Source organism: Ovis aries, chromosome 19, assembly GCF_016772045.2.
Source record: "Ovis aries strain OAR_USU_Benz2616 breed Rambouillet chromosome 19, ARS-UI_Ramb_v3.0, whole genome shotgun sequence".
Taxonomy (NCBI): Eukaryota; Metazoa; Chordata; class Mammalia; order Artiodactyla; family Bovidae; genus Ovis; species Ovis aries.
Window position 1 is genome coordinate 59,869,268 of NC_056072.1, and position 23,040 is coordinate 59,892,307.

Below are 23,040 nucleotides of genomic sequence, written 5' to 3' on the forward strand. Positions count from 1 at the left end.
TGGACCCTGCGTTTCCGCAAGTCCTGGAGCCCAGGGAGGGGGCGTGCCTGGACCCAGGCGGGACTCTGGGGCTGGAAGCCAGGGGCGCGGGCACGGTTCCTGCTGGAGACCAGCTCCTGTGACAAGCGCCCGAGCTGCCCTGGGGCGGGGGCGAGCAGGCCAGGGGCTTTCTGCTCAGACGCTGCTCCTCATTCTTGCGTGCGCCCCTCAGCCTCCCAGGGGCTCCAGAAGCCCTCAGAACCCTGTGAAATGCAGCTTTCCGCCTTAATCTGTGACCAGGAACTCGAGCTAAGGAAGGCTGGGCCAAAGAAGAGGGAAGGAGGAAGGAAAGAGAACCAGGAGACCCTGGGTCCAGGCGGTTTTACGGGAAGTCCTCTGACACCAGTAAAGTGCAGGGAAGACCTCTGCTGGGGGTCCTCACCTGCGGGTTCATCTTGCCCCCCAAAACAGCCTCCTACCATGTTAGTGAAGTCAGGCTGCAGGTCAGCGAGCGTATACACCCAACAAACAGGCGTCTGGGCTGCAGCTCGCTCAGGAGTCTCCAGGCAGCGCGTCTGGTGTGGTTCAGACCCTGACAGTAAAGACGAGAGGAGGGTGCCCCTCGTCCACCCCCAGAGACCCCCAGCCCCCGTGCCAACACTGTCTAGGCCTGAGCAACACAAGCTCCCCAGCCTGGGCTGGGGGCGTGCTACTGACAGGGAGAGGCAGCGCAAGGCCCCGAGGCGGGGGCTTGCTGTGGTGGTGGGGGGCTCCGGGACATCTAAAGGGAGGGCTGGCGGCCCTTGAGGATGGGCTCCCCGCGGGCGTGGAGGGCCAGTAGAGTCCAGGGCGACTCTGGAGAGGCTCTCTTGCCGGAGTCCTGGGGGGCCAGGCTTCCCAGGCCATGAAGGCGCCTGTGTGTTTGGGGTGGGGGTGCCCTGGCACGGAGCCCGGCCAGGAGGGGACAGCGTGTGCGGAAGGGGTGGCCGGGGGGCTGGGCTCCTGGCGCTCATCACCTTCCACCCGCGTTTCTCTCTTCCTTCTTTGCCTTCGGATCTTTTGTTGTATTTCAGTTCCCGTGCTCGGAAGTGCAAGCTGCCGCTCTTGAAACACAACGCGTCTTCCAGCTCGGTCCCCCTGCTTTAAGGGGACGCCCCGGCTCTGTGCCCCCGTGCCTGCCAGCTGCAGATTCGTGGTCTCAGGCCGACACCATAGTAACCCCTTAGCTCACCTCCAGGTTCCAAGGTCAGTCGCGGATGCGCCTGGCGTGGGGGCGGGGCAGCTGCCACTCTTCCCAGATCCCAGGAAAATGCGAACAGGAGGTCAGCTCCGGCCTCTGAATTTTACTCCCTTTGTGGCAACAGGTTGATTTGGGGAACTTGGGTCGGTTGGTTATTTCTCCCCGTCTCCCCCTCCCCGGCTGGTGACAGCTGTGTCATTATACCTGTGATGACAGGCGGCCTAGGGCACCGCTTGGCCTTGGGGGCCAGGCTCCCAGCAGAGCGGCCAGCCTGGCGTCACACCCCAGGCCTGGGCCTGCGGGACCAAGCAGGCCACCGGCACTCAGGAGTGGCCGCGGCTGGCCTGCCTGCCCCACGCCCCACCTTCCAGCCCCTGCCTCAGAGCTGGCGAGGCCTCTGCAGGTGAGATGCCAAAGCCCCTGCCCTAAGGCGTGGGCCCAGTGAGCACCTCTCCCCTCTCCTCCGGGCCTCCTGTGGGTTCTGCCCCCGCCCTTCCTGCCAGGCTTGCCCAGTGGGCAGCCCTGGACAGACCCTGCACTCCCAGGGCGCTGAGTCCTTCACTGCTCATCGGTGAGTGGGGACACTGGCCGCCCCTCCTGGTGGGGGTGCTGGGGGCCCAGTTCCTGGGGCCCAAAGGGCGTGCAGCCGGGCCGACAGGGCTTCATACCCTGCAGCCTGGCCAAGGAAACAGGTGGTCAGGGTTGACAGTGCAATGTGGGGGCCCCAGCATCACTGCCCAGGGGTTGTCTCCCCCTCCCCCAGCATCACTGTCCCGGGGGTCCTGTCTCCCCCTCCCCCAGCATCACTGTCCCGGGGGTCCTGACTCCCCCTCCCCCAGCAGCAGTGTCCCGGGGGTCCTGTCTCCCCGTCCCCATCATCACTGTCCTAAGGGTCCTGTCTCCCCCTCCCCATCATCACTGTCCCGGGGGTCCTGTCTCCCCCTCCCCCAGCATCACTGCCCAGGGGTTGATTCCCCCTCCCCCAGCATCACTGTCCCGGGGGTCCTGTCTCCCCCTCCCCCAGCATCACTGTCCCGGGGGTCCTGTCTCCCCCTCCCCATCATCACTGTCCCGGGGGTCCTGACTCCCCCTCCCCCAGCAGCAGTGTCCCGGGGGTCCTGTCTCCCCGTCCCCATCATCACTGTCCCGGGGGTCCTGTCTCCCCCTCCCCATCATCACTGTCCTAAGGGTCCTGTCTCCCCCTCCCCATCATCACTGTCCTAAGGGTCCTGTCTCCCCCTCCCCATCATCACTGTCCCCGGAGTCCTGTCTCCCCCTCCCCCAGCATCATTGGCCAGGGGTCCTGTCTGCCCCTGACCACCCCCCATAACCCCCAGCATCACTCCCGGGAGGCCTGTCTCCACAGGACTGCCGTGCGGGTGTGTGTGCAGTGGTATCTGGAAGGGTTTTGTTCCAAGGGCAGCGGAGTCCCAGGGCTCAGCCAGAAGATGGGAAGCCAGCTCTGGTTCTCATGGTGCCCATTGCCTCTCGAGGGTCAGGTCGCTGGGCCCGGAATCTACGTTCGGAGGGAGAACTCAGAGTCACAGTTTCGCTGAAATAGTCTGAAAGTGTCGTTTCCAAACTGGACTCGTGGTGTGGACTGGGGGCGAGGGCCGGGCGCTGACCGGGCTCCTCCGGGGAGAAAGCTGGCTTCCCACCTCCGGCTCCTTCACCGACTGACCTCACGCTTCCCCGGCGGCTCGCTGGGAAAGAACCTGCCCGCCGGCGCAGGAGACACGGCTGTGATCCTGGTTGGGAAGGTCCTCCACGTGGCGGGACGCCCATGGTCCACAAGGAGAAGCCCTGCGTCCGCAGCGGAGGGAGGCCCGGGCAGCCACGAGGGCCCCGCGCAGTCAGATGATGCGTACAATTGTGAGAAACACGGCCTCCTCATCAGGGAAGCCCGGGAGCTCCTCCGAAGCAGAGGCAGGGGGAGGGCCGATGGAGGTAGGGGAGATGGAAAACCGCGCTGGGCCCCGGGTGCCCTCGTCCGCCCCAGGCCCCCTGCCAACCCTGGGGCGGCCCCTGGAGCCCATCCTGTCTGTGAAATGGGTGCAGGGCGGGCTGGGCCAAGGGCACGGGGCCTGACTCAGAGGGGCTGAGGGAGCCTCAACAATCCCCACGATGCTGGAACCCTCCGTGACCACATTGAAACAGCTCCGCTGTGGACATTCTGAGACCCCAGGAGCCACATTCCTCGTGTCCTTGGCCCCCCGAATCCCATGCCCTGGAGCGCTAGCCAGCAGTGGGGCAGGGGGGTCTGGGCTGAGCTGTGGCCCATCCCCGAGAAGGCAGGGCTCACTGCAGATGGGGGTGGGGGAGGGGACAGTCGCAGCAGGAGGCACTTGGCCCGTTTCATAGGAAACCCAGCTGAGGGAGGAGGGGCTGTTGGCTGCACGGGGCCCCTCGGGGTCTCTCTTGGGGTACAGGGGGCCCCTACCCCCTGCAGGAGCCCTGTCGCTGAGGTTGCAGCCCCAGGCCTCCCTCTGGCTGCAGTTGGCCCCCTGGGGCACAGTGCCTCCTGAACGTGCATGGGCTCCGCAGGGTCCTCAGTCCTGAGTCCACGTGGGCACGGCCAGGCCAGCCCCGCCCCTCCACCCTCCGGCTCCAGCGGGCCCTGCCTGGCTGGACCCTGTCCCCCAAGCCCTTCAGACCACCATCAACCTTTGCTCCAGATGGGCCCCGTGCAGCCCTCACGGGCCCCGGTGAGGGCTCGAGGCCTCTCTCCGCTCAGGGTACCTTCCCCCGCCCCGATCTGGACACCCCGGGGGGGTCAGAGGTGGGGCCTCCCTCTCTGTCCTCTGTCCACTCAGGGAACACTAACCGGGCACTGCTCCCAGCACGCTGGCCACACGTCTGACGCTCCCACAACCAGGGATTGTGGGAAACTGTGCCCAAGGAAGCCCATTGTGCAGATGGGGAAACCGAGGCTCAGGGAGCCCAGGAGCTGACAGCTGCCATCGAGGTGCTTGTTCCAGGACGAGGCCCCACAGTCTCAGGGTCGGCCCACAAGGGGTCCTCCTGACCTGCATCTCGGGGGCCGGTCCTGGAGAGACCGCCCCGAGGCAGCTCTGGGAGAAAAATGAAACTGGGGGGTCGGCTGAGTCACCGAAGGGACCGCCTCGAACGGCGTGCTATCTCTGGAGACCGGCTCTGCGAGAAGGCACTTTGCAGAGTGCCGTCGCTGTGCAAAGAAGCCGTCAAGACCGGTGTAAACGTGCATTAACGAGCTACGTCTTGGCCAAGACACGGAGGTTTCCTCCACGTCAGCAGAAGCGCAAGCAGCACAGGGGACCTGCGGGGCGCGGGGCTGGGATCACGCTCAGCTGCCCTGCTCCGGTGGACAGAGGGCCAAGTGCCCTGCAGTCCCACACCGCATTCCCCCGACCCGCTGCCCACCCCCGCACCCCGAGCAGGGCTGGGAGAGCCAGGGCCACGGGGGTCCAGACACCTGGGTGTGGTTCCGGCTCGGTCCTGGACAGCTGCGCCCTGATGCGGGGCTGGCCCAGAAAGCACAGGAGGGGCAGAGGGAAAGCCCGGCCCGGGCACAGTTACCTACACGTCGGTTTGGTTTTAGAGACACGGCCGCAGGCCAGGCCCGGTCCTGACGCTTCATCCGCGATGCTCAGTCTTCCGAAGCCGGAAGTTGTTTTCACATTGAACAGCCGGGGAAACAGGCACAGAGACGCACGCAGCTTGTGCGCGGCCACACAGCTCTGTGCTTGGAAGACTGAGCAAAGCGTGTGAAGCCTCAGGACGGGGCCTGGCCTGCAGACGTGTCTCTAAAACCAAACCGAGGCGTAGGTAACAGTGCCCGGGGCGGGCCGGACGCCCAGGGCGGGGCTCTCCCTGCGGCTCCCCTCTCCCTTCCTGGGCCTTCTGGGTCAGCCCTCTGTCCCGGCATGCGGAGCTGCAGGGGGAGCCCAGAGTCGGCCCTTCGAGGCCCAGACCCCGTGGATGGTGGGACTCACTCCCTCCGCGGGCGGCCCCTGCTCAGGGTGCTCGAGATTTCACAGCTCTTCCGCCGGCCGCCCCTTCCCGCTCACCTCGCCGGGACTTGACACTCTCCCCCCACGCCCCCCATCGCAGTACTTCCTGGGACCCCAAGGACGCGGCCTGGAGGGCGCACTTGGGAAAAGCACCTCGGGGATTTCTGACGCTCTTCCCCCACTGCTGAGAGCCGCGGGCCTTAGAGAAGCAGCGTCGGTGGCCACGACTTGTGATGCAAACGTGGACTGAACGCTCAGCCCTGCGGGAGCCTCAGGCTCCGGAGACCGGAGGGAGGGGCGGGGGTGCCGAGGCCGCTGGTGCACAGCCGTTTGCAGGCTAGGCTTCGAGTCCGGGGCGGGGCTTCGAGTCCGGGTCCGGCCTCGGGGGCGGGGCCGCAGGCCTTGGCCGCGGACTGGGAAGTGCCCTCAGCGACCTTTCCGGCCCAGCACTCCTGTCTGCTCTGGCCTTGCCCCCCTGTCTTCAGGCTCTCGGTCTGCCGTTCCCCTTCCCCTTCTCGAACCCCAGATCCCCCGGCCTGGGCAGGACCCGGGGCCCAGGCTGCTCTGCGCCCCCCCAGCTAGTCCCGGGGGCCCAGACGAGGAGGGGCCTCCCTGATGCTGGGAAAGACTGAAGGCGGGAGGAGAAGGGGATGACAGAGGATGAGACAGCTGGAAGGCATCACCACTCGATGGACATGAGTTTGAGTAAGCTCCCGGAGTTGGTGATGGACAGGGAGGCCTGGCGTGCTGCAGTCCATGGGGTCGCAAAGAGTCGGACATGGCTGAGCGACTGGACTGGACTGAACTGAACTGAGAGTGAGGAGGGCCGTGGGTGGCCGGGTCTGGGGCAGTTCCTGTCCCATCTGAGTTGGGGTGGGAGACCAGCGGAGGTGGGACCTGGGAGGCAGCCTGGCTGGGCGGTGGGAGAAAGACGGGGCCTTGGGCACAGGGTCCACAGTCGGTCCCACCCTGGCTGGCCGGTCCACCGTGGGGGGCTGAGGGCGTGGAGATCGTGCAGGGGTCTGACCCCCGTTCCAGGGAGAAATCTGAAGCTTTGTCTGACCCCTGAAGCAGGACCGGCTGATAGGAAGGGCCTCTGGGCCCCAGGCCTCCAGGAGCAGCCAGGGTCCCGGCTTCAGGGCTTAGGGCAGCGCCCGTCTGTCTGCCGGCCACGAAGTGTCTCAGCCTCGTCGACAACCACACTGCTGGAGGCCAGCTCTGTCCGCAACGCCCCGCTGTGGGCCACACTGGGGCGACGCTGCAGGCAGTGAGAGGTCTCCCGTGTGAGAGGCGGCGTGGCCGGAAAGTGTCGGGGGGCGTGGGGTGGGCAGTTCGGTGGAGGGTGGCTCCCCATGGGTCAAGGGGGTGGGCATAGGTTTGCAGGGTGGCCCGATCGCCAGCCTGGGCTCCTGGGCCGTTCACTGAGAAGTCCCAGAGTGTCACGGTTTCCATGGAGCTGGGAGGGGGTGGGTGTCAGACCGCCCTGGCGGCTAGCTGGCCTGTGGCCCATTTGCATGGGGTGCTTCCCCTCTGTCTCAACTGAGGGGCGGCCTGGGCAGGCGGCCCCCTTGGACCCAGGGTGTCTTTATTCTCTATCCAGCCTCCAAACCCAAGCCCGGGCGCTCCCCACCCCCACCCTGGCAGGGACCAGCCTCTTGACAGCCATCAGCTCCTCCGGAGCGCAGGGCATTTATCCGCATGGCTGGGCCTGCTCCCAGCCCTGGAGGACCGTGGCCCTCCAATTACTCCAGGTGCAGACTCGTTCCATCCAGATCTGCAGGGCGGGGGCTCAGGGTTGCGCTCCGGCTTTGTTGCAAAATGCTTTCTCTTCCCTCCTCTCTCAAAAATATTCATCTATGCTTAATGCAGCAGAGGGGATGGCTAAGTTCTGGGGAACCACCTGGCTAATGCTGCTGCCTGCAGACCCTGGGCTGGCCACAGAGGTGAGGCCGGCAGCTGCCTCCGTCCTAGCAGGATGGAGCACCCCGCCCCCACTCCTCTGGATATCTGGAGAGGGGCTGGGGGCTGTGTCTCCCACGTGCCCTTTCACCTGGGAAACGAGGTGGAAGGAAGGGCCAAGACTTCAGGTTCAGAGCCCCGGGCTTCTTTCTGACGCCGGTGTCACTGCTCCCTGCTGGGTGGGCTTTGGGCTGACGAGGAACCGCTCTGAACCTGTTTCTGCCTCCATGGCAGGAAGCTGAAGGCCTTACAGGAGGCTGCCACAGTCCCTCACGTGAGGCTCCGAAGGCCGCAGGCCCGAGGCAGGCGCATCGGAGTCCGAACCAATGACTGAGCTTGCTGGTTCACACGGACGCGCTGTTGAGAGAGGACTTTCGCCGTCTGCTGCAGCTAATGTGGCTTCCCGTCTTATAGACGGACACGGCCGTGGCATCTCAGCGTCCCCACCACCCCCGCCCCCTCAGCAGAGCTCCTGGAGTGCAGCCCTGGTCCCGCCCATCAGAGATGTTGACAGCCCTCCACCCCAGGATCGCGGTCTGGACGCCTCCTTTCCTCCGGTCACCCACGTCCTGTCAGCTCCCCCGGCCGTGACCAGCCTGCGGTCCCCAGAATCTTTCTTTCCATGTCGTCTTCCACCCAGGAGACTCAGGTCACCCCGAGTTTCATTTTCGCCCGCCCCTCCAGCCCATTTTGCACATAGCTGTCATCCTCTGAAAATATGACCAGAGTCATGTCATCTGCGCACGCACAGGCCCTGGGTGTGAAGCCCCTCGGCTGGCCTGCCCCTCTGGCTGCGTCTGGGGAGCCGCCCTTGGCCCTGCGCCCCCCGTGCTGCAGCCCTCGCCCCCAGCTCTGCGAGCGTTGTGCCCCCGCGGCCCTCCAGCGCTCAGAGCCGGGCTCTGCCCTCCTGGCTGGGCCCTTCCGTCGTCTTCCTGAAGGCTTCTCTCCCGCCCGCAGGCAGCAAGCCTGACCAACCCTCTCTTCCCTCCTTCTCTCCAAGCAAGGCTGGCTCAGCTGAGCGTCCGCCCTCCATCTCACTCAGTCCTGGGGCCGCCGAGGGGTCTAAACCAGTCCCCGCGGCCTGACTGCTCTCGCTGTGGATGGCTCCAGAAGCTGCAGGAGACGAGCCCCGTCAGAGAGACGCGCGGCTCCTTCTGGCCGCTTCTCGTGGCTCCTCCCTGTCTTTATTGACGTGTAACTTCCACAGGGAAAACTCTCCCTTTCCGGGGGACAGCTGGGGAGTTTTGATGAGGGTGTCAGCCGCGGATCCAGCACTACCATCAGCCTGCACAACGGTGGCCTCCTGTGCCCTCGCCAGGGGCCCGCCGCCCCCCACTGCCCCCCGCCACTCCTCCTGGCCGCGCTGTGCAGCCCGCACCCTGGAGCCTGAGATCCAGCCTGGCCCTGGCGCCAGCAGCATCTTCCTTGGGCCGCCGGGCAGGGCGCTGCTGGGCAGTGGCCTGGACGCTGCCCATCACTTTGCAGTTGCGGAGCATCTGGGCTGCCTCGGGGGTCGGTGGACAGGAATGAAACTCCCGTGACATCCCTGTGGGTCTCCGTGCGCCACCTAGCAGGGGGGAATGGGGTCACCTACGCAGACGTCCATCTACCTCCCGAGAAGCTGGCAGCTCCTTTCCTGAGGGCCCCAGCCCTCACGATCCTGGGTGCTGTGCCGTCCGCTAAACTCCCGCCTCTCTCAGGCCAGACCGTTGTCTCACCGAGGCTTTAACTTGCGTCTCCTTAAAGACAAAGGATCCTGAGCCTGTCTTCAGGCGTTGCTTGCCATCTTTCTCGACAGAGGGTCTGTTTGAGTCTTGTGGCCATTTTAAAAAGTGGATTGTTGTTTTCCTTGTTACTGAGTTTCAAGAGTTCTTCACATATTCTGGACACAAGCTCTTATCAGAGACAGGATTTACGTCCGTGTTTGCACCCTCTCAGATTTTAAGCTTTGATTTTGTGTCAGGGTCTCGCCGATCAAGAACGTTGTGATAGTTTGAACAGTGAAGGGCCTCAGCCGCACGGACACATGCACCCATCTCCCCCAAGCTCCCCTCCCACCCAGGCTGCTGCTTGACGCTGAGCAGAGTTCCCTGTGCTGGACGGAAGGTCCTTGTCGCCGATCCATTGGAAATCTGGCAGAGTGCACACGCCCATCCCCACCTCCCTGACCGTCCCTTCCCCCACAACCAGAAGTTCGTTTCTAAGTCTGTGGGTGTGAAGAGTGGACGTTCTTAATGCCGACCGCATCCATTCTTTAATGACGCAAACTGGTTCTGGGCCTTGAGCCTAGAGGCTCTGCCTCACCGCAGGTCGTGGAGGCGCCGATGCTTTCTTTCAGAAGTTTCGTTGTTTAGGTTACGTTCAGCCCTGCATTCCGTGCCGAGTGCGTTTTCTCATGTGGCTCAAGGCGTGGATTGAAGCTGTGGTGAGCGCTTGCTCCCTTTGTTTCTGCGTGTGATGTGTGACTGTGCCAGCCCCATTGGCAGAAAGCACTGTCCTTTCTCCGTAGAATTGCCTTCGCGCCTTTGTTAAAGATCAATTGACTATAAACGTGTGGGCCTATTTCCAGACTCTCTCTTCTCATCCATTGATCTGTGTGTCTGTCCTTTCTCCAGCACCGCACTTCATGATGATGGTAACCTGATAATAAGTCTTTTTTTCCCCTAAAGCAACCACCCCCCCTTTTTTTTAATAACAAGTCTTAAAGTCAAGTAGTATGAGTCTTCCAACTCTGTTCTTGTTGAAACTTGGTTCAACTATTCTAGTTTCTTTGCCTTGCCGTGTCAATTCCAGAGCCAGGTGAGGGGCTGTGCGGAAACCCCACTGGGGCTGAGGCTGGAGCTCCCTTTTGTGTACAGCTCAGTTAAGGGAGGCCTGGCACTCTAACAGCCCTGAGTCTCTCCACCCAGGAGCGAGGGTCTTTCCACTGCGTCAGGCTTCGCTCCCTCCATCAGTGTCAGCTTTCTGCGGATGTTGAACATATTTTGTAAGATTTATTGTTGCCGTTGTTCAGTCGCTCAGTCGCGTCCGACTCTTTGCGACCCCACGGACTGCGGCACGCCAGGCCTCCCTGTCCTTCCCCACCTCCTGGAGCCTGTTCACACTTGCGTCCATCGGGCCTTCCCCACCTCCTGGAGCCTGTTCACACTCGCGTCCATCGGGTCGGTGATGCCGTCCAACCGTCTTGCCCTCTGGCGCCCCCTTCTCCTTTGGCCCTCAATCTTCCCCAGCGTCAGGGTCTCTTCCAGTGAGGCAGCTCTTCGCATCGGATGGTAAGATTGGTGCGTAATTACGCGTTTTATAACTTCTGAAGCTACTGTAAACGTCCTCCTGCTGTCAACTCTGAACCGTTCGTTTCTGGCATTTAAAGCGCGATGTGTGCACACTGGTCTCGTGTCTGAAAGTTGTGAAGCTCTGTCATCAGTTGCAGAGCACCTGTTAGATGATGCTTTAGGTTTCCTCCGGGGACACTTCTATCAGCCGCGTTGTTTTCAGTCTGGATGCCGTTTGCTTGTGTCTCTTGCGTCACTGCACTGGCTGGGAGCTCCAAGCAAACGTCGAATAAAAGCAGGGAAAGTGGGCGTCCTCGCCTCGCCGTTGACCCAGGGTGAGAGCATCCAGTCTTCTACTGTCCTCTGTGATGTTGGCTGGAGGTTTTTCGCAGACTCCCTTTTCAGGTTGAGGAAGAGTTTAGTCATGCAGGGGTGTGTTACAGTTCTTAAAAGGACTCAGCCGGAGGACACTCCTGCTTTCTTCTGAACGTCTCAGTAACTGGCTGTGATGTCCGGAACTCTGGCGTTTTGTGACCACGAGGAGAGCTTGTCTGAGGAGCAGAGGCACCTACCCTACTGATGATGGAAGAGTGCAGAGATGGAAAGAGCCAGGGTCCCTTCTGTCATTGGTTCACTGACTCCACAAGCCCTGGGCCCTCCCCTACCGCCAGAACTCCTGTTATGGAGGAAGCTAGGAAAGGAAATAGCCTTACTGTTGAAGCCTTCGTGAGCTGGGGTTCTGTTCCTTGCAGCCAAGAGCCACCACTTGCAGGCAGTTTTTCTTTTCAGTGCTACAGGCCCGTGCCTGGAACGGTGTCTGGAATACAGCAGATGCTGGTTAAACCTTTGCTGCACACGTCAGTCTGGGCCTGGGCTTTCTTGATGTGAGAGCTGCGTTGCTTCAGTGTGGAGGGAAAGTCCCAGGGAGAGTGCAGAGAACACTGCAGACAGGTGCCCCGAGGATGGCAGCTCTGAGCTTGGAGGAGAGACCTCAGGACTCAGGAAGGACAGGCCCCAGTCTCTGTGGGCGGACGTGGAAAAGTGGGGGAAGGTGACATCCCGGGAGAGGGGAGCCCGCTCACACCCCTTCCCAGGTCCGAAGCCAGCCTCTGCTGTAGAAGTGACGTTTTCCCGTTCTTGAGCAGCACCTGGGAGGTGGGTTCTTTAGTTGTGAGCTCTCTTCCCGAAGATAAGCCGTATAGACTGCAAGCAGACAGAGGCCTGCAGAGCTCCCGGGGGAGGCTGCCGTCCCCACTGCAGACAGTCGTGGCTGAGGTGGTGGCCTGACGCCTCGGTCACCCTCCCTGCCCGTCTTCCCAACACGTCTGGGCCTGGGAGGTGGCTGCGGGGTCAGAACACCCCCACCTGTCATAGAGCTGCCTTCAAACCAGACAGGTTGCTGGGGTCTTTCTGAAGGAGCGCACACGGTGCGGCCGTGTGAAGGCACCAGAGCGGTTCTGGCGGGCGGGCAGGCAGGCGTGGGGGGGGCCCCGAGTGAGGGGCCCAGGTAGCCCTGCTCCCCTGAGAAGCTGTGCTCACAGGGGACCAGAGGCTTCCCCGATGACCTCCTCTTGGCTTCAGGCAGTGCTTGTGCTTTTTTCCTTTCTGTAACAGTTTCTGGTTTCCCTTTGTTGGGGGCGGGGGGAGGAGCGGGAGGGTGTGCCTCTGTCCGCGGCAGGCAGGCAGGCCCTGCCCTCTCCAGGGTGCTGAGTGGAGCCTGCCACCTGCTGGGCCCTCACTGGCCGGGCTTTGCTCTGCAAGGGCCGTGGGTGACACGGGTTTGGTGCCAGATGTCGTGCGTGTGGGGCTGGGGTAGGGGCCCTGTGAACCACCTGCATCTTTGGGAAGACGGACATGGGAGACCAAGGCAAGGATCCCTCACCTCCAGGGGCAGCGGGGCTCAGACAGAGGACGCTGGGAGACGAGCCGGGGACTGCCATCCATCAGCAGGGATGTGAGGAATCGCGGCACATGTTAACTGCTGCAGGCGTGTGAGGAGGCACGGCACATGTTAGCTGCTGCAGGCGTGTGAGGAGGCACGGCACATGTTAGCTGCTGCAGACAGGCACTGGTGGTCCAGTGGCTAAGGCGTCACGCTCTCAGCACGGGGCGGGGCGGGGTTCGATCCCTGGTCAGGGAACGAGAGCCCGCATGCGGCAACTAAAGAATCTGTGTGCCACAACAAAGACGCAGCGCAGCCAAGTAAACAAGTAGAGAAACGGGAATCAAAACTGCAGGAGGAGCCGCCTCGCGCTGGTCAGAACGGTCATCCTCAAAAGGTCCACAAGAAACAAGTGCTGGAGAGGGTGTGGAGACGGGGAACCCTGCTACCCTGCAGGTAGGAACGTGAACTGGGGCAGCCGCATGGAGAAGAACGTGGAGGTCCCTCAAAAAAACAAAAACCAGAGCTACCATGTGACCCAGCAATTCCACTCCTGGGCATGCAGCTGGAGAACTCTAACTCAAAAAGACACGCGTACCGCTGCTCACCGCAGCGGGGGCCACAGCAGCCGAGACACGGCAGCAGCCGAGTGTCCAGGTGAACGGGTAAAGCAGACGCACGCACAGCGTAACACTACCCAGTCAGAATAAACACGAAGAGCGTCAGGTACGGACGTGAGAGCCGGACCGTAAAAAGCTGAGCGCCGTGGAACTGATGCTTCTGAACTGCGGTGCCGGAGAACGCTTTGGAGAGTCCCTTGGACTGCAAGATCCACCCAGTCCATCCTAAAGAAAATCAGTCCTGAGTATCATTGGAAGGACTGATGCTGAAGCTGAAGCTCCAATCCTTTGGCCACCTGATGTGAAGAGCTGACTCATTTGAAAAGACCCTGATGATGGGAAAGATTGAAGGCGGGAGGAGAAGGGGACGACAGAGGATGAGATGGTTGGATGGCATCACCGACTTGATGGACATGAGTTTGAGCAAGCTCTGGGAGATAGGGAAGGACAGGGGAGCCTGGCGTGCTGCAGTCCACGGGGCCACGGAGTCAGACACGGCTGAGCAATTGAACAACAAAATATCTCGAACAGCACTGAGCCCCTTCATGCCGACATCAGCTCCTTGTGGCCTGCAGAGAGCCTCCTGTAGAGTGCCCGCTTCACTGCACGACTGCCCCCTCCGCAGAAGCCTTACACGCTGGCCCTGCCCCTCTGCCTCTCCGGAGCGGCTTCTCAGAGCCTCTGTGGCGCCGTCCCCCAAGCTGCGGTCCTCATTTTGCCCCCAGTAACACTGAACTCGGGACCCTCATATTGGACACCCGCTGGGGTGGCGTTGGAGACCCCCGGCTTAGGACCCCGCCTTCACCACCTCCGGATGGCCCTGGCAGGCTCCTCTGAGCTGTAGTGATCCATCTTTAGAGTGGGAACAAGGGGCTTCCCTGAGGTCCAATGGGTAGGACGCCATGCTCCCAACCAGGGGCCTGAGTTCCATCCCTGGTCAGGGAACTAGAGCCCACAGGCCACAACCAAGCGTTTTCATGGAGCAGCTAAGGACGCCGCCCTCCGTGACAGAGACCCGGCGCAGCCACATGATAAACGAAAGGAAATATTTTTAAAAGTGGGAATGAGAGTGTTATCATAACGACCACCTCCCAGGGCTCTGGGAGGATTTGAGGAGAAAGGGAAAAAGTGAAAGTCACTCAGTCGTGTCTGACTCTTTGCGACCCCATGGACTGTATAGTCTATAGAATTCTCCAGGCCAGAACACTGGAGTGGGTAGCCTTCGCCTTCTCCAGGGGATCTTCCCAACCCAGGGCTCGAACCCAGGTCTCCCGCATTGCAGGCAGATTCCTTACCAGCTGAGCCACCAGGGAAGCACCCCCCACCAAAGGCCGGCTCAACCTTGGGAGCAAAGTGTGAACTGTCTCGGAAAGGAGCCTCTTGGGATTTGTGTTAGCCATACAGACACATGGCCAGCCATCACTACACACACCTGAGTGGTGCCAGCCCCCCACCTGCAGCCTGGCCAAGCCCTCGGTGGAGGGGACCCACCAAAAGCCAAAAGACTGCCTATGGCCTCCCGCGCCACCGACATCAGGGTCTCTGAGGAGCTGGGAGCCCTGGACGGACGCACGTGACTGTCTTCCTGGAGCCTGGCGGCTTGGGGACCTGCGGGTCTGGGGAGCCCTGCTCCTCCTCCGCTCGGAGACCCAGCAGGGCAAGCAAGCATGGGGCCGGGACCCAGACAGCCGTCCACAGGGACAGCGAGGGGGAGTGTCCTGCTCAGCCGCGCAAGGCCGGCTTCCGGCCCCCAGGCAGCCGCCCGCCCTGCTGACGCCACCTCTGGTCCCGCGGCCCCGGCCTCTCGCGAGCTGTTCACTGGGCTTCCCTGCCCTCAGCCTCCTCCGTGCTTCCCTGGGGATCTTGACGGTAGATGAAGTGCCAAGTCTTTGAGCTTAATTAAGACACATTGTCCCACCAATTGGGGAGCGGGAAATGGCTGGGCTGTTTTACAAATAGAAACAATTCTTGTTCATTATCCCTTAATTGAGGCAACAAAGGGCCCTGGAAAACATCCATCAGAAACACATTCATGTTCGTCATCACGGAGGATTGGTTTAGGACCACACAAAGGCAACAGCAAGCGTTCCAATCAGGAGTTATACAGACAAAGGGAAACAGAGGCCCAGAACGCAAACACGGCAGAATTAGCCCAATTACACGGCTGATGCTGCGGGAACCAGTGTCCTGGCTGTGGGCCAGCTCTCCTCTCAGCCCCTTCCTGCCCCTCTGGCGTCCCTGCACCCAAGGGGGAGGGGCAAGGCCCTGCCAGACCCCGTGGACACACAGCCAGAGCAGGGGAGGGGGGGCGCTGACCCAAGGTCCTGGGGCCGAAAGTTGTCTCCTGAATTTGGGATGCGGCCTGCCCATCAGTCGCCTGCCTCTCTGGTCCTGTGCTCCTTACGATGCGACCCAAGGCCCGTGCCTACCGCTCCCTTTCTGTTCACCCTGATTCCCGTGGTGCGGTTTAAGACACGAGGCACCTCTGCCTCAAGGCTGGTTTCTGCTTGTGGCTGGTTAAAACCCCTGAGCTTTCTCACAGAACTTTTTTCAGGCTGGGTCTTCCCCATCCTTTGACCCCCATTGAATTTTGGGGTCCAAGTCAGCAGTTTTCACTCATCCTGTTGGTCCCAGGCTGTTGGCCTCGCCCCATGGGGGAGCCGTGATCAGAGGTCAGCGGCCTGCTCCCTAACCCCCACTCCTCTGGACCCCCACCCCCAGCCATCTGGCCATAAACTTGGCTCACACCTCAGTCCCCGCTCCCCTCACAGCCCAGCCCGGATCCCTCTGCGTCTGTCTGCACCTGCCTGCACCCCTCCTCCAGGGCTGGGCCTCTTGCTCCACGATCCCTCCCACACGGGCGGCAGTCCCGGCCCCCAGACGTGGAAACAGCCTGAGTGTCCACTGAGGGTCACACACACGCACACACACACAGGGACATCTGTCAGCCATGGACGAGAGGGGAGACCACCATGGACAGCACTGGGCGGGGGCACTGGAGGGAGGTGGTCAGAGGGCAGACTCCCAGTTACAGGATACAGGAGCCCTGGGATGTGGTGGGCCGCGTGCTGGCCGCAGACAGGGCCCTCGCTGGGACCTCCAGGAAGGGTGTTGAGAGCCGACGCTGAGCTCTCACCGCGCGGAGAGGCCTGCCTGCCTTCTGTTTATTGTACGTGAGGCGGTGGATGTTGCCTGAATCTGCCTGGGGGTCACATCCCCGCGTCTAAATCAGACCATTGCGTGTACGCCTGTCACGCAGTGATGTAGGTCAGGAAACTGGGAAAGGATCATGACCCTGGACCCGTGTGACCTGGGAAGTGATTTCTCTTCCTCGAGACTCGGTTTCCTCGTCTGTGAACGGGGATAATGTCTCACCTCACGGGCGTCGATGGCATTCAATCAATGACGAGCACGCACGAGGCCAGCCCGAGCCTGGCATGAGGGGCCCTCACTTGTGGCAAACCACCACCGACATCGAGGGCACTCTGGGGCTTTTCTCGGGCTTGGGACCCCTCTCCCCTGGACCCTCTGAGCCCCTCATTCCAGAGACGGCTCCCCCCTTCCACGGTGACTCAGCTCCTGATGTGCAGATGCGGGGCTGGCCAGTGCCCTGCCGCCTTCTTCCTCCTGACCCCGGACGGCCCTGAGACCTGGCTGGCAGGCAGAGGGATGGCCCAAGAGTCAGCTCCCACTGGTCCCAGGCAGGGGAAGGGGTCCCATCAGAGCTCCTGCAGCCTTGCGCCCCGGGGGACGGGTGCCCAGCGGACGTCCCAGCCCTCTTCCGCCCCCCAGGCAGCAAGGGTGGGCCAGGTGGGTGTGTCCAGGGGGCAGGTGTTCATGGTGAAGCAAGCCCCAGACCTTTCAGGGGCTCCAGACTCAGGCCAATGCCTCCTGGCTCTGCCTGGAAAGTCACTAGAGATGGCCTAAGCCTAATCCTAACCCCAACCCTAACCTGAACCCTAACCCCTAATCCTAATTCGAACCCTAACCCTGGCCCCTAACCTCTAACCCTGGCCCCTAACCTCTAACCCTAACCCACACCCTCACCTGTCGGGGTTCTGACACCTTTCACCATCTAAGCAGCAGGGATTTCCCACAGGGAAAGCAGAGCTGGCAGTGCAGGGCCCTCTGGGAATGACCGCGTGCTCAGGGCAGACCTGTGCACACAGGCTGGGCTTCCCGCCATCACAGGGATGGAGGGGTCCTCCAGTGCTGGAGGGTGGCTCCCCGGACCTCCACCCTCCCCCCCATCCCCCCGCAGCCGGCCTGTCCTCACCTGCTGAGCCGGGCCACAAGCACCAAACCAGATGTGAGAGGCCCAGGGGAGGCCCCGTCACCCAGTCACACCCAGAACCTGGCTGGGGGCGTCTAGCAGAGGGCGCTCCCCACCAAGCGTCACCTCTGGTGAGCCTCGCACAGGGCCGCGCCCCAGTGGGGGACGTGGGGTTAGACCCCCCTCCCAGAGGGTCCACACCAGGTTTTCTCCCCGTCTCCCCACACTCAGGTAGGTCCCTTGGACTCTTCGCTTCAGGCGTCAAGGCTGTTAAACGTATTTCTTCAAAACAGACACAGCGCTGTCCCCAAGAGGAGTTCTGGGATGAAAAGCTTTTCCACCTCATCACAGGTGTAATTGCTGTTTCCTCTTTCTTCGGTTGCACTTAATAGAAGCTTACACAGACCGGCTTTAGCGAGGAAAAGGAGCTGACTGGTCCATAAAGCTGAGAAGCACAGAGCAGACGTCAGGCACGGCTGCATCCAGGCGCCCCCAGCTGTCTCTCCTCTGCTCGTGAGCCCTGAGCCACCCCCCATGTCACAGAGATGCCGCAGACTGGGCGGCTTGCAGGGCAGGTGTGCGCCTCTGACGGGCCTGGAGGTGGGAGCGCCCGTCCTCACAGGGGTGGGGGCATGAGCCAGGGTCTCCCCTCTTCGGGCACTGCCTGCTGGCCAGGGCGACACTCTGGCCCCTGATGGATGGTGCCAGCAGCCTGCCTCCCGACACTGTCAGGCTGGGGGGACCCAGGTCCTGCCCACACCACGCCCGCGGCATCGGGAGTGCCCGCCGACTCCGCACCACATCACCCTCAGGCCTGTCTGCCCAGCGTGGTGTGCTGTGTGACCACACGCCGCCCCTCGCCCCCAGCTCGTGTCCCAGAATAACAGCCATCGTTTTATCCTCCCTCGTGGGGCCCGCCTGGCCGGCAGCTGAGGCTGCGTTCTCAGGGTGCAGAAACAGGCACGGGGGCGGGGTGGGGGTGTCTCTCTGGTGTGGCCTCGAGGCTGGGTTGGTGGGAGTCCTCTCCGCAGAGGCCTTAGGGGACGGAGAGCCGCCTGTGGGTCAGGGCTGGGCCGAGGCTACAGCATCTTTGTTGCTAAGCCAGCTGCTAAAGCCCCAGTGTCCCGCTCAGGATGACCCCTGGGAGGCAGGAGACCTCGTCGGGGCAGGTGTGCGAGGCGGCATGAGGAGTCAGGCCCAGGGGCGCGCAGGGGTCTGATCTCTGCGACCTGCCGGAGGGGGAATTCCCACCGTGGGAGGTCTCAGCACCTCTGGGCCCCCTTGAGGGCTGGCTCTCTGCAGCCCTGTTGCGCCCGGCAGGCCGGGCACCGCTGTTCCGGCTGGAGCCGCTGGTGGGGAGGCGGTGAGGGCTCAGAGGACTCAGACCCTGACCCGGGACTTAACCTCCTGAAACGGACGCAATAATCCCCTCCTCTGGGCAAAGGGCCACGATCGACGCACACAACGGAAGAGAAAGTGCTGGGCTGCAGGAAAGTGCGGCTGGGGGCGTGGCCCGGCGCGGGATCTCCAGAGCCGGCTGCTCCCCCGACCGGGAATGTGAATGGACCCGGCGCCCCCCGTGCCCGCGGATTAAACGGAAATCCCCAAGGCGAGGTGTCTGCGCAGGAACCGCTGAGCCGGTGGTTTTGGAGCGGCTGCATCCGCGGCGGCCCTGGGGATCAGCTTCTGTGCCCCCAGCGCCATCCGCGCAGCCAGAGGGGGACCCCCAGATCACGGTGGGGGCGGGGTGCCCCCCGCAGATCATCACGAGGGAGGGGTGCCTCCCCAGACCGTGGGGGGGGAGGGGTGCTCCCCCAGACCATCGTGGGGGAGGGGAGGAAGGCGGGTGGGCAGCCAGAGGGCTCCCCCAGGTGCCCCCTCCCCCAGGACACCCTCCAGGTGCCCCCTCAGGTGCCCCCCAGGTGCCCCCCAGGTCCCCCCCAGGTGCCCCCTCCCCCAGGACACCCTCCAGGCGCTGCCCCTGCACCCTGGTGGCCTGTTCCGGAGGACAGAGGCCTGCCTCCCCCGCCCGTCAGCTTCGTCCACCTGGGGCCTGGCCCTCCCTGGCCTGTCCCCGGCCCCGGCCCCGGCCCCGGCCCTGTCCCCGTCCCCTTCCCCGTCTCCGGCCCTGTCCCCGTCCCCGTCCCCGGCCCCGTCCCCGGCCCCGTCCCCGGCCCCGTCCCCGGTCCTCGCCTGCTCCTGACTGCGACAGCAGGCACCGCCCCACAGCCTCTTGGTGTGGAGCTCACTGTTTCCTCCTGAGCACCTCCGTGGGGGGCTGGGGGTCCTCACATCTTGCCCTGCCCCTGCCCCCAGCCCCCAGGAGCGGTCAGTCGCTTGCTGTCCCAGTGGCCCCACCTGCTAATCATCAGTCATGGAGGTGTGGCTGGTCAGGCCCCACGGACACCCGGCCAGGCCTGGGGGTCGGGCAGAGGGGGCTGGGCTGCTCGGTGCCTGGAGCCGGAGCGGCCTGGCGCTGTCCCTAGCAGGGCGGTGGCCTGGTCTTGACGAACTGCGTGGTCAGTGATGGGAAACTGAGCCGGAAGGCAGGCCGACACCGAGGCCCCAGGGCAGCAGGGGTGGGGTCTGGGGTCCCATCGCTGGGCTCCCCGGAAGGCGACTGCCTTGACCCCTAAGCGGGACCCAGTGCTGCTGCCCGCAGGGAGCTCAGCGACCACCCGGCGGATGAAAGAGGGGACGACCCAGGCCCTGTGTGTCCTGATCCCCCTCCGCCGCCCTGGGTCCCCAAGAGCCCCCCGCCCCCACAGGAAATGACCGACCCCGCGCTGGGGGCACGTCCTCACCGCCTGGAGGCCCAGGCCTGCTGTCCCCGCCCTGCCTCGCCCCCACCCACTGCAGTGCTGGGCGGGGATCCTGGTGCAGGATCTGGGACCCTTGGCACCCATGAACCCGGGCGGAGTTGGGATCCCTTCTTCTGCCCCGGCCAGCACTCAGCCCGGGGAACCTCGGGGCACCGCCTCTCCGGGCCCGTGCGGGGCCACTGCCTGCTTTCCATATCCACCTTCTCAGAGAGTGTCTAGACCCCCAGAGACCCCCAGGTCTCTCCCTGCGGGCCCCCGGCTGCACGAAGACGAGCATCGCAGAGACGCCTGATACGGACGCACACGGGGGCTGCATGCCAGCACCAATCGCTGTGGGCCGTGTTGTGACTGCTGCCGGCTGCCAGCCAGCCAGCCGAGTGGGGGTCCCTGCCACCCTGTCCCGGGGGCACAGCCGCTGTGGAGGGTGGAGTCGAGACACCTCTTAGGATGACCCTCTGGGCTATGTGCAGAGGCGAGGGGACTGCGGAGCAGGAGCCGAGGGCCAGGGAAGGCTGCTGATAGAGAGCCTTCGATACCTGGGCCAGGAGGAGCCAGCTGGGGGGCGCTGATCCCCGGACCACGCCTGTCCTGAGCCCTTCGGAGCCTCCTCGGGCCTGAAGAAGTCACTCAGCTCGGGGCCCCCAGGGCCACCACCTCTGTTCCCCACCACGGTGACCTCCTCCCGGTCCTCCTGGCTGCCCCCGGGCCTTCACGCTGGCTGTGACCCCCCTCGCCCACCCTGCACCCCATGTCTTTGCCCATCCACTGGGCCTCTTTCGGGCCCCGCCTCGGACCAGGTCTCCTGTCCCCCGCGGCCTTCGAGTGCCTGTGTCCCCTGGAGGCAGATGCAGCCCAGGCAGCCCCTGCCGTGCCTGGAGCCTTTCCGATGTGCTCAAATCCGGCTCCGGTTCATCCTGACCCCTTTGTCTGGGAGCTCTTCCCCTGTGGCCATGGGACCGGAGGCAGCTGCCCCCATGTGGAGGGAAGCCACAGCGGTGCACGGAGCGCGATTCTGGGCTTCTCACTCTGGGAGCCAAGGCTTTAATTGGCTGCGACGCCAATTACTCAAAGCCCCGAGGGTCTGGGAGCCTGGTGATGGATCCGCTGACGGCTGCTCTGCTCCAGGGGACAGCCTCCTGGGCGGAGGCGCATCAGCGAGCTTTTGCCACTTAACAAGCCATCCCCAACGCGCAGGATTCCCGGGCGGGGCAGTGGGAAAGAACCCTCCTGCCAACGCAGGAAACGCAAGAGACACGGGTTCAATCCTAGGGTCAGGAGGATCCCCTGGAGGAGGAAAGGGCAGCCCACTGCAGTATTCCTGTCTGGAGAATCCCACGGACAGAGGTGCCTGGTGGGCTACAGTCCAGGGGGTCCCAGGGAGTCAGACTCAGCTGAGAATGAGCTCACGTGCGTGCCTCACCCCCAGGGACATACAGTGGGGTAACTCAGCAGTGCTCTCTTTCTCGCCGTTCTGAGGGTTGGCGGGACGGTGGAATCGGACAGCCCGCAGGAGCCTCACCCCACGCCTGGCCATCTGCTGCGAGGCTGGGGTGGGGGGCATGCCCCCTCCCTCAAAGAGACGGCCACTTCCCTCCACAGCTGGCCCGGGGCAGCCGGAGGGGCAAGTGCTCTCTAGCCTCTTCTGAAGCTGTGCCTGTTGGTGGCCCATGGCCCAACGCGGGTCACAGGCCTGCCCATGTCCAGGGGCCAGGCCGAGGAGGGCTAGGAACTCAGGTTGCAGGGTGACCCCAGGGGAGAGGTGCCCTCGGCTGGCCACATCTCTGGGGCTCAGCTGGGCTGGGGAAGACGTGACCATCTCACAGCGCTCCGGGGAAGGTGCTGGGATCCCGGGGTGGCACAGAAGAAGGTCCGGGGACAGAGTGGGGTGATGTGGGGCCCCCCGGACTGAGGTCAGAGACAGCCCGGCCGGTGCCCCTGTGGCTGGCACCCCAGCATCGACACTTCCCAGGCCCCGGCGCCTCGGAACGGCGTCTCAGATGGAGAGACAGGGCAGGAGCGGGCTGTGTGGCTGCATGGATAGGCGTCACGGGTGGGGGCTCCGGATGGCCTGTGGGGGCTGGTCCAGGAGTCTTGTCTTCCACTGGGAAATGCAGTGACATGCTTAGAGACACATAGCTGGGTGTGGGGGCGGCTGAGGAGCCCTGTCGCCCCGCCTCCACGCTCGCACGGGTCACAGATGGCAAACCCCACTTTATGGACTGGGGCCCGCCGGGCTCCTCTGTCCATGCAGCTCTCCAGGCCAGAACACTGGAGTGCGTTGCCCTTTCCTCCTCCAGGGGATCTTCCCGACCCAGGGATCGAAGCCCGGTTTCCTGCACTGAAGGCAGATTCTTTACTGTCTGAGCCACCAGGGAAGGCCTCAAACCCCCCTTAAAGCATACAATTCCCTGCTTTCTGCAACCATCGCCAGTAACTAATCCCAGAACATTTTGCCGCGCAGGAGAGAAGCCTGCTGTCAGCGATCACTCCCCGTCCCCTCCCCCAGCCCCAAACCACCAGCCTGCTCCCCACCTCGGGGTTCTCCTGTGGACGCGTCCTGCGAGAGGAGAGCCCACCGGGCGACGACACGCTGCTCTCAGGGTCCCTGCCCCACGGGGCCTGTCGATGTCATCTCCCACGGCTGAACAACGGTCCAAGGTGTGGACCTGCCGTGCTGCGGCCACCTGCTCATCAGAGATGGGCCCCCGGGTCACTTCCACTGTTCCGCTCAGGAGCTCTGTAACGCACCTCTGCCTGGGAAGTCTCCCTAACGCTTCACACCTGATGCCTGTACAGGTGTTCATACCCTCTGTCTACAGATACGCCCACAGCCACAACGTGTACATACTGTCTGTCTACAGATACACCCATGACGTGTACCTACTCTGTCTACAGTTACACCCTAAGTCAGAATGTGTACATACCTTCTGTCTACAGATACACCCACACCCACAACGTGTACATACCCTCTGTCTGCAGAGACACCCACAATGTGTCATCCCCT

General features: G+C 63.3%; 1 long non-coding RNA gene across 1 annotated transcript in view; it reads right to left on the bottom strand.

The window, feature by feature from the left end:
- LOC121817308 (uncharacterized) overlaps positions 1 to 22,798 on the bottom strand; it is a 36,500-nt gene extending 13,702 nt beyond the window's left edge. Inside the window, exon 1 of the long non-coding RNA XR_009597527.1 lies at positions 22,569 to 22,798. This is a non-coding gene — a long non-coding RNA (uncharacterized LOC121817308). The remainder of the gene's footprint in view (positions 1 to 22,568) is intronic.
- Between the last annotated feature and the right edge of the window lie 242 nt (positions 22,799 to 23,040).